General features: G+C 37.2%; 1 long non-coding RNA gene across 1 annotated transcript in view; it reads right to left on the bottom strand.

The window, feature by feature from the left end:
* Nucleotides 1–13,180, bottom strand: part of LOC147004028 (uncharacterized) — a 142,721-nt gene that overhangs the window by 72,988 nt on the left and 56,553 nt on the right. The window contains exon 3 of the long non-coding RNA XR_015047530.1: nucleotides 6,907–7,000. This is a non-coding gene — a long non-coding RNA (uncharacterized LOC147004028). The remainder of the gene's footprint in view (nucleotides 1–6,906; nucleotides 7,001–13,180) is intronic.

Consider the following 13,180-nt stretch of genomic DNA (forward strand, 5'->3'; position numbering starts at 1 on the left):
TTTTAACTGTGAATCACTGCTATGATTTTCAAGGACTGTTCTATATTCTTTCTGTTCAGGCGGTTCTTAATCCTGGCAGGACACAGCTCTCTGAAGCTGAGAACTTTGAAGCAGTTTCAGTAGGAAAACCAAATAGTCCTGACATTTCTACTTACTAGGCTTCACTTACAGTTCATTTCAGAGGGTGACAATTAGAAGAAACAAGGAAGGGCTTTGTTTTGTTTTGCCAGACTCATTTCAAGGAACACTACACATGGCCTGCCTACTTGCTTGTTTGGTTAAAGAAAATGTTTCCACTGCTCTTAACGGCTGCATAGTTATGGAAAATCGCTTTGGGTGCCAAACCCACCAGCAACATTCACAACACCAAAGGCCTCTGCACTTGACTTAGTGTGAATTTCTCCTTACTTGAATAGATCAGCCAAGAGTTAAAAAGTATCACTGGCCCTTGGAAATGGGACAGGATCAGTCAACCTCAATTTGAGCCCCCACTCACTGTTGATAAGCAAAGAGAAGTTTCCTGGACTGCAAGGTCATAGTTTCTCATGGGAATGCAGCCATGTAATCAGTGCAGAATTTAGTCCGCTGGCCTCCACATTGCTCCTTTGCTTGGAAGCTTACTCTGCCAAGGATTTGTGATGGTTATTAAAGATGACTTGGAAAGTTAAAAAAGGCCAAGGAAGTCGTTGTGGCTTCTATCACTGTTTTGACATCGCTTACTACAATTTTCTATGAGGTAGGATCAGAGATATTATTACTGGTGCACAGTATTGTTAGCTAAATTACAGTATGCCTCTCATTCAATTTCACACTGGGAAAAATTGAAAACTTCTAACAGACAAGGAAATTATTATGTAAGAACTTGCATGGTACAAAGAAATCCAAGAAATAAATGATTCATCTTGAGTATTCTGAAAGACACCTTATTATTAGTCTAATACATAAATAACTGGGATGAATTATCCCATATCTATAAGTAGCTTTATCTGGATAAATCAGCCACTGGGATCATATTTATGAATTCATGGACATAATGTAATTATGAAATATTCATTACAGTTTCCTTATATGAAAGTGTGGAAATTCACTCCACACTCAAAGTTTAAGGAAAAAAGAAAAAAAAAAAACCCAGTTCAATGAAAGGTTTGGCTTTTCCTTTTATAGGGATTTACAGTACTTATCAACGGGTATAGTTCACATTAGCATCCGGTGACATTGCTTTGTCTGTATATATTTCTAGCTGTCAACAGAATGTCCTGAGGCAATTGCATCTCGATTCTATAGCTATCTTCTATTCTTTTAGAATACACAAGGGTCTAATTTTCCATTGGCAAAGCATGAAATCATGTAAGAATGCCACATAGACAGCGTGTGCAAACAAGTATCTGTTTTTCAACACATCAAAATGCTTGGTAATCTCACTGAAGTAAAGAACTGGGAAATCAAGACTTGTTATAAGAAATTAAGGTTTTCTTCAATGAACTAGCAATATCCTGAAACTCAAGCAAATTTGTTCACTACTTTACATGTTAATATGTGTAGCTATATCATTCTTCTTTGATTTACAGTAAAATTGCTTTATATCAGAAGTATCTTGTGGTTATAGATCACATGCACTTTAACTTCATCACGAATGGTGCTTGGCAATCATCAAATTAACACTGCATTGAATAGGCTATGACTTGCATCTGACTACGTTAACTTTAAGAACCATTCAGTACAGTGTACTGAAAGGATGTATGAACTAAGTGTTCATTTATTCATTGTTTGGGTGCAGTGGGATAGGCAGTCAAAGTAAACATGAATTCTCTAAAAAAAAAAAAAAGACATTATAAAATATACAAATGATGCATTCAAGATTCCCCTACCCTCTCTGGAACATGTCTGAGTTTGACAAACTGTTTGAAATTATCAATTCAATGATGCCCTTAAAAGGGGTTAGCTTTGGCGTATATTTAAAATACATTCAAGACACAAGTCTTTTCTGCTACAAGAACTACAGGAAGCTCCATTTAACATCAGCGAGATGACTGAAGTGGCTTAAATTATCATTCTCCATATGCACCTCACATTTCCACAACTTCAGGGTATTTTTAAACATTCTTGCTACATGATGTACAATTTGCTTAGTACGTGGCATTCATATGTCTAGCCATACAATAACTTGCTGTAATTTAAGTAAACATGTCTTAAATAAAAGGTAGCTAAAGTCTGTAATCTCTGAGGTATCACATGTAGTGAAAGCTTCCATAAAAATGGATTTCCCAGGCAGCCAAAGATCATAGTTTCCCCTTAAGAAATATCATAATTTATGTTTTCCCCTCATGTATTTTAGTATATCTTTACTGACTAGTTTTTCCCAATAATGTGATATCCTTGACAAATTAGACTAAAAATAAAGAGGAAGAAGGAAAAAAACACTTATTTTCTTCCTATATTTTTCATTTCCAAACATTACCAAAAATGTAATGGCCAGGACTTGCATAGTCAATTAGAGAAAAATAAATTTTATAAGTTGATTGGTATGCAGTTTACTGTGTATGTTTAAGGGGAAATTTTTGATAAGTTTGGATGAAAAGTGAGTAGTAAAACTATCATCAAAACCAAGAAAATGAAAATATTACCACTCCAAATCTTTCCTTGCACTACTTGCAAATTAATTTCTACCAGTTCTCCCCATAGTTAATATTCTCTCCTTACATGTTAAAATGGAGGAAAACATGATCCACAAAGGTTTGTATTCAGTAATGCAAATAAACTGCCCTGGGAGAGTACTGGCTTTCCTCCCATATATCTAGAATTGTACATAAATGCAATCATGGAGCTCACAGACTTCTTTTTAATCCATCTCCTTTATTCTCATGCAGTTACTGTGAAAGTCACTCCAATATTTCACTCTGTCATGTGATACTTCATTTTAACTGGTATTCTATATTTTGTTTACCTATCACCTGCTGATGCACATTTGAGTTGCTAAATAAGGCAGCAGTGAACATTTCTGTGTGAGTCCTTATAAAACACTCACTGTTATTACCTTTGGGTAATTGCCCAAACATGGAATAACTACATTATGCAGTAAGGTCATATTTTATTTGTTGAAGTGGATACCAACATATTTTCTAAAATAATTGATCTTTACATTTTACAACCACTCTGGAAACCTGAGAGGGATTCAGTTCGTTTGTATCTTCACCTGAGCTTAGTGTTATCAGACTCTTTTATTACTGTCAGTTTAATAGGTGTATGATATACAGATACTTTATTTTAATTAGCACTTTGTTACTGATAAATTAGGTTTAGCAAATTTCATCTATGATCCCTTATTAATAATATGGTCTGAGACAATTTTTGCATGTTTATTGTAGTAAAAGCCATTTGTAATAATGCGGATTTTCTACCCTTTTCTATCCATCCACTTTGTTCCCCAAAATAATGACTCTAAGATTTCTTATTTTATTTTTTTAAATTTTAAAGGTTATTTTATTTATTTATACTTCAAATGTTATCCCCCTTCCAAGTTTCCCCTCCAAAAACCCCTATCCCCTCTCCCCTCCCCCTGCCTCTATGAGGGTGCTCCCCTACCCACCCACTCCTGCCTCACCACCTTAGCATTCCCCTATGCTGGGACATCAAGCCTTCACAGAACCAAGGGCCACTCCTCCCACTGATGCCAGATAAGGCCATCCTCTGCTACATATACACCTGGAGCCATGGATCACTCCATGTGAATTCTTTGTTTGGTGGTTTAGTACCTGGTAGCTCTGGGGGATCTGGTTGGTTGATATTATTGTTCTTCCTATGGAGTTGAAAAGCCCTTCAGCTCCTTCAGTCCTTCGTCTAATGCTTCAATTGGGGTTTCCTTGCTCAGTCCAATGATTGGCTGCAAGCATCCTCATCTGTATCTATAAGGCTCTAGCAGAGGGATAGATCCCCAGATGGGGTAGTCTCTGGATGGCCTTTCCTTCAGATTCTGCTCCACTCTTTTTCCCTGTATGTCCTTTCAACAGAAGCAATTCTGGGTTAAAATTTTGAAGAGTGGGTGGCCCCATCCCTCAACTGGGGGCTGTGCCTCCACAGGTTCCCTCTCCCCTTTGTTGGATATTTCAGCTAATGTCATCCCTATTGAGTCCTGGGAGCCGCTTGGTTTCCTGGCATCTGGGAATTTCTGTTGGCTAACCCCAGTTCCCCATCTCCCACTGTTCTACACCTCTATTCAATTTCCTGACCCTCTGTACATCTCCCCAATCTCCTCCCATACCTGACCCTACCCCCTGTTTCCTCTCCCCCTTCCTTTATTCCTCCCAAATCCCTCTCACCATCTACCTTCCATGATTATTTGTTCCCCCTTCTAAATAGGTCTAGCATCCACACTTTGGTCTTCCTTCTTTTTGACCTTCATATGGTCTGTAAGTTGTATTATGGGCATTCCAAGCTTTTTTCGTCATATCCACTTATCAGAAAGTACATACCATGTATTTTCTTCTGTGAATGTGTTACCTCACTCAAGCTGATATTTTCTAGTTCCATCCATTTGCCTGTGAAATTCATGAAGTCATTGTTTTTAGTGGCTGAGTCGAATGCCTAAGCCAATAATTTTGGCGTTGTTTCCCAACTAACTCATATCTTAATTACACATTTATTTTATTCTAAGTCATGCCACATGGCTGGTTACATGGTCCTTAGTTCCATAAAACCATCTTCTTCCGTGTCTGGAATGAATTGCCTGCTCCTGACAATTTTCTCAGAATTCTTCTCTCTATCAGATGTCACACCTTCTAATCTTGCATCAGCTCACTGACCAATCAGCTTTTAATTGACAGGTTATGCTTCCATTTAGTACACAAATTTATCTCTACATTTACCCTTCTTAGTCCAATAAAAGTCTCTTTCCCTTACAATAATAAACTATACACAATAATAACAATGTTGAAACCAATCATATTGTCCAGTTCATTTGTGTTTGGCAACTTAGAAGAAAGTACTCTCTGTTTTATCATGGTGAGTTCAGGGTTTTGCACCCAAACCAATCTTTATTATAACTTTCATAGAACACAAAGCATTTTCCTAAATCCTAAACAGTTTAAGCTTAATTGTGAGACTATAGCTAACTAGTCATCAACTCCATCAAGTACCTTAGAAGAAATAAATATTATGTGAGTATATACAAAATGCAGCTTCCAAAATTACAAAAATGACAGAATTGCTGGCTAACTGGACAGTCACCAAAGGTTTCTCTGGATCATAGGAGCATCCATCTTTCACCTTCTGGCCCAGAGTATCTAACAGACCTTTTTGTGAAGCAGAAAATTTGAAAGACTGCTTACCATGTTTTGGCAAAGTTCAGCAGTCAATTTCCCTGCATCTTGTTCATTCAGTTTGGACAACTTACTATCAGCAGTTAAAGCAAGGACAGTCTTGCCCAGTGCCTAGGTTGCCACTTTTGAAGCAAATTTCATCTGGAGGTTCTTCAATGCTCATCATCTTCTCTGAAGTATAATGGAGGTGCTGCCAATATCAGAACTAACTCATTGTTTAAAAAGCCTTTTATTAATACAGCACCCTTAAATGTCATTTTTCTGTGAATCTCTGAGGTTTTTGGAGACCATCTATCTGTAGTGTATATCAATAGGCAGATATTGCTTGTTCCTAACTATTTACTATCTGGTCAACCTAGGAAAAAAATATTTCTGCAATCAACTAGACTAGTATCTAATATGAACATAAGTTCAATTAGCTATTGCATTTCTTAGTCATCCCACACAGATTTTAATACCAACTTTTTAAGAGTAGAACTTAACATTGCATTTTTAAGAATTATGTAATTACAACATCTTAAAAAGAGTTTATAGATAGTATATTGTAACCAAAGATAACCTCAATTTTATATCAGTACACACACCTGTATACCAATGTAAGATCTTTCGCTTATTAATGTTGTTGGGTGTAAATGTAAATTAAATAACCTATACCTTTTTGTCCTGTTATTCCTATAACCTCCTGTTTTCTTTTCATACATTCTCCCCTCTCTCCCCGCAACAGTAGATAGGAGAGAATAAAGGATAGATGATAGAAAAGAAATCCACGAGTTGAATCTAACCTCCTACATTTTGTTTTTTTTTTCCCTTAACAACTTGTAATCACTCCGCTTAAATGATGATGAGCATCCATCATCCATTGAACAACAAAAACCATCTCTCCCACTTCTTGTGAATGGAGGCATAGCTCTCTTAAAATGTCTTTCTACTGATTTGGGGCATCATTTTCCTTTCAAGAGCTCCTTTAAATTTTTGAAGTATTGGTGAGTCTTATGAAAGCTACCTGTAATATTTGCTGTCCAGTCTCTGTGTGCTGAGAAAGTTCAGGGCTTAAATGAAGTCCTGACTAGAACAGTCTGTTATGTTAGACCAATTGGGATGAGCAGCTCTTCTTGAAGCTTTTCTGAATGCATGTTTTAATGCAACAGCTATTAAGGCACTCCAAAGTGGGTGGAAGCAGTGTGCTGGAATAAATATGCCTGTCTCAGCGTCTCAGCATTCTCAATGTGAAGCTTGTCAGTGCTGATTCTTTAATTGTTTTTTCGTGTAAAGATCTAAACTTTATTATAACATTATAGTATTATAAAATTCATTATACAGTTCTTCATTAATATGTGTATGGAATGAGCAGTGTGCACAATTCCATCTGACTTAGTAAGGCATCTGCCATACATGTGTGGTTGTGTGTGTGTGTGTATTTGTGAATATACATACATGTTTGAACTATATAATGAAACTGTACTTTAATTTTTTTCATGCATTCCATTTAAAAGGATTGCCCAACTCCTGAGGACTCCATAGCCAACAAGATCTGTTGGCCATTCTTAGCTGAAGTTCTGGCTGGAGAGATTTTGACATCTCAGAAAGTTACCTGTTTTGCTTTTCCTTGATTTCTTTCTTCCTGTCTGTATGCTGGATCTTCAGGAGATTTACCAATTTGGGAGGAATCAACAGCTTTTCTTCTTCTGTTGAAATAAAACCGAAATCCCCTCCTCAGTGCAACATCTTTCCTGCCACCCATTCTAAAGTTAGGAAATCCTTAATGTAAACAGGATGATTTAGTTTAGCAGGGTTTTTTTCAATAATCAAATTTATTTTAGTAGTTATGCTTCCTGTCTCATTGACGCTTAAAAAATTAAAGTCAATAAAGCATTATTTAATCTATCATTGGGAGATCCTATATTCTCCTTCTGTTTGATGAGCATTTCCTTTAAAGTCCTGTTAGAGCTCTTTTTAATTCTTCAACTTGTATGATTGTAAGATATATTTGTGACATTTTCTATACCATAATGTCTAAAGAAAATGTTGTATACGAACGGATACATCAGCCTAAATCAGTAAAGGCATCTCCAAGATAGCTATCACCTCTAATAAATGTGCAATCTCGGAATCAGCTTTTTCAGAATTCAAAGCAAAATCTCATGGATATTCTGAATATACATCAACTGTTTGATGCACCAACAGGTGTACATATCTTAATCCTCCAAACTTTACAAAATGAAACATATCATTATTCTAGTGTAGCATCAACAAGTAGAATTCTTAACTCGATATATTGTATCTCTACGGTTGCCATTCTAATTTAATCAAGCTTTTGTGGACTTTTTCAACTGTAACAACCTTTTCTGCTGGTGTTATAGACTCCAGATCCTCTAATCTCTGTCCTGTAGCTTCTAACCTAGCATACCATCCTTCGTCCCTCTCCTCATCTAAGTCTGCCTTTAATTTTTATTTATTTTTTTGTATATGTATGTCTTTATTCCCCTTATCCGATACATTTTTTGTAACACATGCCCATTAATACAGATTTATAAATGATGTTTTATGCAATTGCATTTCAGTTCAGATATAATATCAAATATTGTAAATGAAAGATATATTTACTCTATACTTTATATTTAATTGTCATTACTGGTATTCGTTTTTTTAATTGGATATGTTATTTATTTACATTTCAAATGTTATCCCCTTTCCTGGTTTCCCCACCCCCTCCCCCTTACCCTACTTCTATGAGGATGCTCTCCCACCTGCCTACGCACCCTGCCTTGGTGCCCTAGCATTCCCCCACACTGGGGCATCAAGCCTTTTCAGGACCAAGAGCCTCCTCTCCCACTGATGCCAGATAATGCCCCTTCAGCTCCTTCAGTCCTCCCCCTAACTCCTCCACTGGGGTCCTTGTGCTCAATCTGATGGTTGGCTTCGAGCATCCGCATCTGTATATTTTGTTCTATCTTTAAAAAGATATGCAATCATAATTGAAATAATATAAGATTGGAATTTCTCCACATCAATAGCCCTTCTAGCCTATTGGGTCTTGGCTCTAGCAAGGACTTATCAAAGATGCAGCGATTGAAATGGAACATCCTCTCCCTATTCTTTCACAGTGTGCATTGCAAAAATCAGTCACCACAACTTCCAAATTCTTCCTCTAGGCAATGGTAAATGATTTCATCCCAGCCAGGTGGATGAACGCAGAGACCCAAAGACAACTTTACCAATATTGTCACTAAGGAAAGTCAGATTCCCTCGGAAATGGAAACACACAAGAGAAAATAAAACAGTACAAACACTTACGTATTCTGAAAGCCAGAACAGGGCTTACCTAAGTCAAGGGGGTAGCCAGATAATTCTCTATGAAAAAAAGTGATATAATTTACTCTATAGTGTCTGATCACTTGGATCAGGTAAGTCCAACTGTGGGTCTGGGCACCTGTCATCAGAAATTTCACATTAATTTGTGCTCAGTTCATGAGTAAATAAAACTATAGTTTCAATCATGTAAATAGAAATGTGGTCTCAGAACAATCAGAAACCCTGACATGAACTTTATTCATACATCTAACCACATTGATGATAGGCCTCGAATACTCCCTTGGCCCCACGTAGACCAGGCAACAGGAAGAAGACAGAGATAGGAGACTCGAGTGTGTCTTGGTGAGTTAACAGCCTCCTGAGGAAAAGATTTTGCCTGGAAATCCCGTAGTGTAAAACTTAGTGTCTCTTGGCATATTCCATCCCTCTCTTCCAAATTGAAAGATGGAACTTCCGTTTCTCAGATATATAAAGCCTGCTTCTTCTTACTAGCAATGAGAAATCTCAAGATAGCATCAAATGACAGCAATGCAGCTGTCATTGTGATCTTGTTATTTGGTAACAGAACCAAGTCTTGGTAGGGTTGTGATTATTATGTTTGCATCCACACAGGGTCGTAATCTCTAGCATCAGTACTTTTCAGAAGTCGCCATCTTAAGGATGGAAAAAATGCATTACTGCAAAGATCAGCTGTGCTACATTCATGTCCACTGACACATTTCTACACACTGGCTGTTCCTATCCCTCCAGGTAGGATGTCACCAGCAAAGGAGAACAACTGCTCTTTCCAGAACTCCAATACCAGAAACTCAGAGCTTCCCCTAGGACCTTCGCTCATTTAAACATACACAACAAGCTCACAGCTTCCGTCAGTTTCGCATGCTTCAGTTAGCCCTTCTTCCCTCTGTCCTCAAGGATTTCAAACAGACAATCACTGGTTCTCATTTATTTTGTGCTTACAAACAATATTTATTATGACTGCATGAGACATACTTATATGTGCTGTGTCCCCATGCCAAATCCAATAAAAATTAACAACTAATATGATGCTAGATGATTGGAACTCAAGCATACTCCCTTACCATTTAAGCATAAAATTTCAATTTTAAAGAGGCAGACTTGTGGAGTTTTATTTGGGAGGTAGGTACTTAAAACAATAAGAAATGAGAATGCAGCATATCAAATGTCCAAGGAATTTTTATTATTACTAGAAGCCATTCTGAACTTTTCATGTAGTTTGTGTGTGTGTGTGTGTGTGTGTGTGTGTGTGTGTGTGTGTGTGTTGTGTGTGTGTTGTATGCTTTTATATAATGGGAATTTAAAATGCTTCATTTTGCCTTAGAGTTTCTTGGAGAATATTGCAACATGTTTTTCCTGTCTGATAAACTAACCAAAAATCAAAATAACCAGAGTTTAAGGGTTTTCTCTGAAAATAAATGATACAACTTAAAATATAGCCTTTCAAATTATCTGGAGTGAAGGAATCCTAGTGAGAGAATCTTGCCTTTGCTCTATGAATTTGCACAAGCCATTCCAACGCAAAACTGTGTCCTCGGATTGCTACCTTTCACAGATACTTTAATGATCATCCTGCAAAGTTGATTGTTATCGTTATTCCCAAGGAGGAGGATGACATTTTATCAATATCACAGCATTTTCAAGAAGCATAGGAAATAACAGTATGCCAGTTCTGAGGGGGTTTATGAAGCAAAGAATTAAACTGGCAATTAACCCATCAGCAGCGCAAGCAGATGTACATATTAGAAGTGGATCCAGTCAAACTGTCCTGATTATTAGCTGTTGTACGTGAGCTGGTGCACACATATTTTCATAATTCACCATTTCAAGACTATATCTTTTTTTCTTCAGACTTTCTAAAAATCTTAAAGCAGAATTTTTATTATATGCAAATAAACAGCATTTGATTAGGTCCTGAGGCAGTTTCACCTGGATGTTCAGAGGAATGACAATTGGAAGGAAGTGTACTTCATCACTGAAGTGTGTTTGCCCTTGGGGGATACCACCATTTGATTTTGACATTTATTTGTCCTATTTTATAAAGGACAAAACTACAATTACACTTTTCTTATATGCTACATTGGGCATTGTGTCAGGGAAAAAAATCAAATCAAAGATAGTGTTTGTACACAAGCAAGCTCAAAAGCAAGTCTATTAGACAAATTCCTGGTTTGAGTCATTGTGCACTAAGAAATATTATTTTACTAGTAGAAGATATTGAGATTATAAGGAAAACTCAATGAGAAATCAACCTGAAGAAATGGGATCTCATCTCTACTCCTGCATAATGTCCTCTTGACTTTCAGTAACAAACAAAATAAAATAAAAAGTGGGTTCAGCATTTGATTAATTACCAAGTTCCTGTTTGTCATTTAATTTTTAGGGTCCTGAAATAAAGGTGTTGCTTGATAATTAATTTGGTTACTATAACAATGAATAAATATTTGCCAAATAAATTTCAATGTGTTTTAAGTGTTTTTGCCATCTATTTTAAAATTGAAATGATCACGTTCTCAGTCAGGAAATAATCCCCAACCCCGTGGATAGTTGCCCTTACCTTTTTGTAATTAAGCTTGATTATATTAAATGCAATTGCGAAACCTATTTCATTTTTCTATTTATCAAAATACAAGCTTTGCAAATGATTGTCTTAAGCAAGAAATATATGGCAGGAGACTGAGACTAGCCAATGACAGCTATAATTTTTCATAAAAATGGAGAAACCTTTTATTGACTAATTGTTCTTGTGCTAGCAATTATAAACAGTTCATTGAACTCAACAAATTGAAACTAGCCCAGAACTATTCTAAAATTTATTTCTTCTCAAACACAAGACTCCCTTTAAAGCATCTATTTTCGAGAAGAGCCTGGGGTATTAGAAGCACATGCTGATAATAGTAGCACAAAGGAGGCTGATGCAGGAGGTTAGCTGAAGCTCTGTCAGAAAAAGGGAGAAGGAGGAGGGATGGAGGGAAAAAGGAAGGGAAAGAAAAAAGAAAAGAAGGAGGGAAGAAGATAGAAAGGAGAAAAGGGGAGGGATGGTTACAAAGTATCATGTATATTACTAAGATATTTAGTAAGAAATACATGTACATGACATTTACTAAGAAAATCAAATTTAACTTGGGGCTTGGTAAATTGGCTCTTTGGTTAGGGCTTTTGCTACTTTTCTAGAGGATTGGAGATCATTTCCCATCCCTTATACCAGAAGCCTTAACAGCTTGTAATCCAATTCCATGTGTACCTGGTTTGTAATCTCAGCACTCGGGAGGTAGATTCCAGGGAATCTCTTTGAGCTCCAGGGCAGGCAGAGATGCATAATAAGCAATTGTCTCAGACAAACAGATAAATAAATAAATACAAAGAGTCAACAATTCCTTTATTTCCCTTAATATCTTCCTATCTCATAGGAGTGAGTTGACACACTATGCCTTCAGCTCTGATGCTTAAATTCAAGGGAAGAATCAGATGATCTGTCCAGCTGTTTATATACCAACACACAAATCGATGGTCAGCCTTTTTATGATCTCACCTCACTGAACTGCCTATCCAGAGTCATGTAGGTCCCTCTGCTCTAAGAAAACATTGTTGTGGGTTTTGTTGTTGTTTTTGTTGTTGTTGTCCTTGTTGTTGGCAGCTATAGCTGTTGCTGTTACTAGGATGGCATGGTTCACTTTATTCTAAGGGGACATAACTAATTTGGTAGATGAGGATGAGAAGAGAAGATGAAATATGGATTATGGGAGACCATGATTCCTTCCAGCTTTGTGAATGGAAAAGGTTGTATAGATGCCAGCTGCTGCTTGGGGTTGTATTGTAATACTAAGATATCTAAAAGATGTCAGAGAAAGGTTCGATATCAAGAGGCAACCTGGTCTGTGCTATATAGTCAGCGAATATATTTAACTTGAGCTTTATCTCCCTGTAAAGCTGAAAAAGTCTTTGGAGGAGAGAAACATCTTCCAGCCCCTGCAGAGATCAGGAGCATGGTTCTCAGTCACAACCAGCCCATGGCCTAGGGATGCTACAGCACTGCTCAGGGTGCCATGCTCATGAGATGCTTGATACAATCTTAAAAGAAGTAATCGTTCTTAAAATTTATAGTGGCATTATGAATAAAATCCTGTGTTTTATCCTTGGAGACAGTAAGAAACACTGAGGTATAGAGAAATCCTAAGAAAGTTGCAGGATGAGCAATAGGGAACGGAAGCATTACTAGCACAGGGAAGCATGATGTGAACCTTGCTCTGTGCTGCCTTTCTTGATGGGCCATTTCACCATTAATAAAGCTCACATCAGTTAGTATAGGAAACACTCACTAAATTGTGACTCTTGAAACAGACCAAGCACAGAGAAGACCTCTTTGTCTGCCCAATTTCTATTTAATATGTTTGCATAACCATCAAGACATGTCCCTAAAGAAAGGCTGCACATTTCAGATGAATCCTGGTTGTAGCTCATGTTAGACCTGGATGACTGGACCCAGCCTTGAAGAGGAAAAGGCCACTGCACTGTGGCCTGAGGGGAACACAAAA

This window comes from Mus caroli, unplaced genomic scaffold (genome assembly GCF_978045245.1).
Source record: "Mus caroli unplaced genomic scaffold, Mus_caroli_1 scaffold_7, whole genome shotgun sequence".
NCBI lineage: Eukaryota > Metazoa > Chordata > Mammalia > Rodentia > Muridae > Mus > Mus caroli.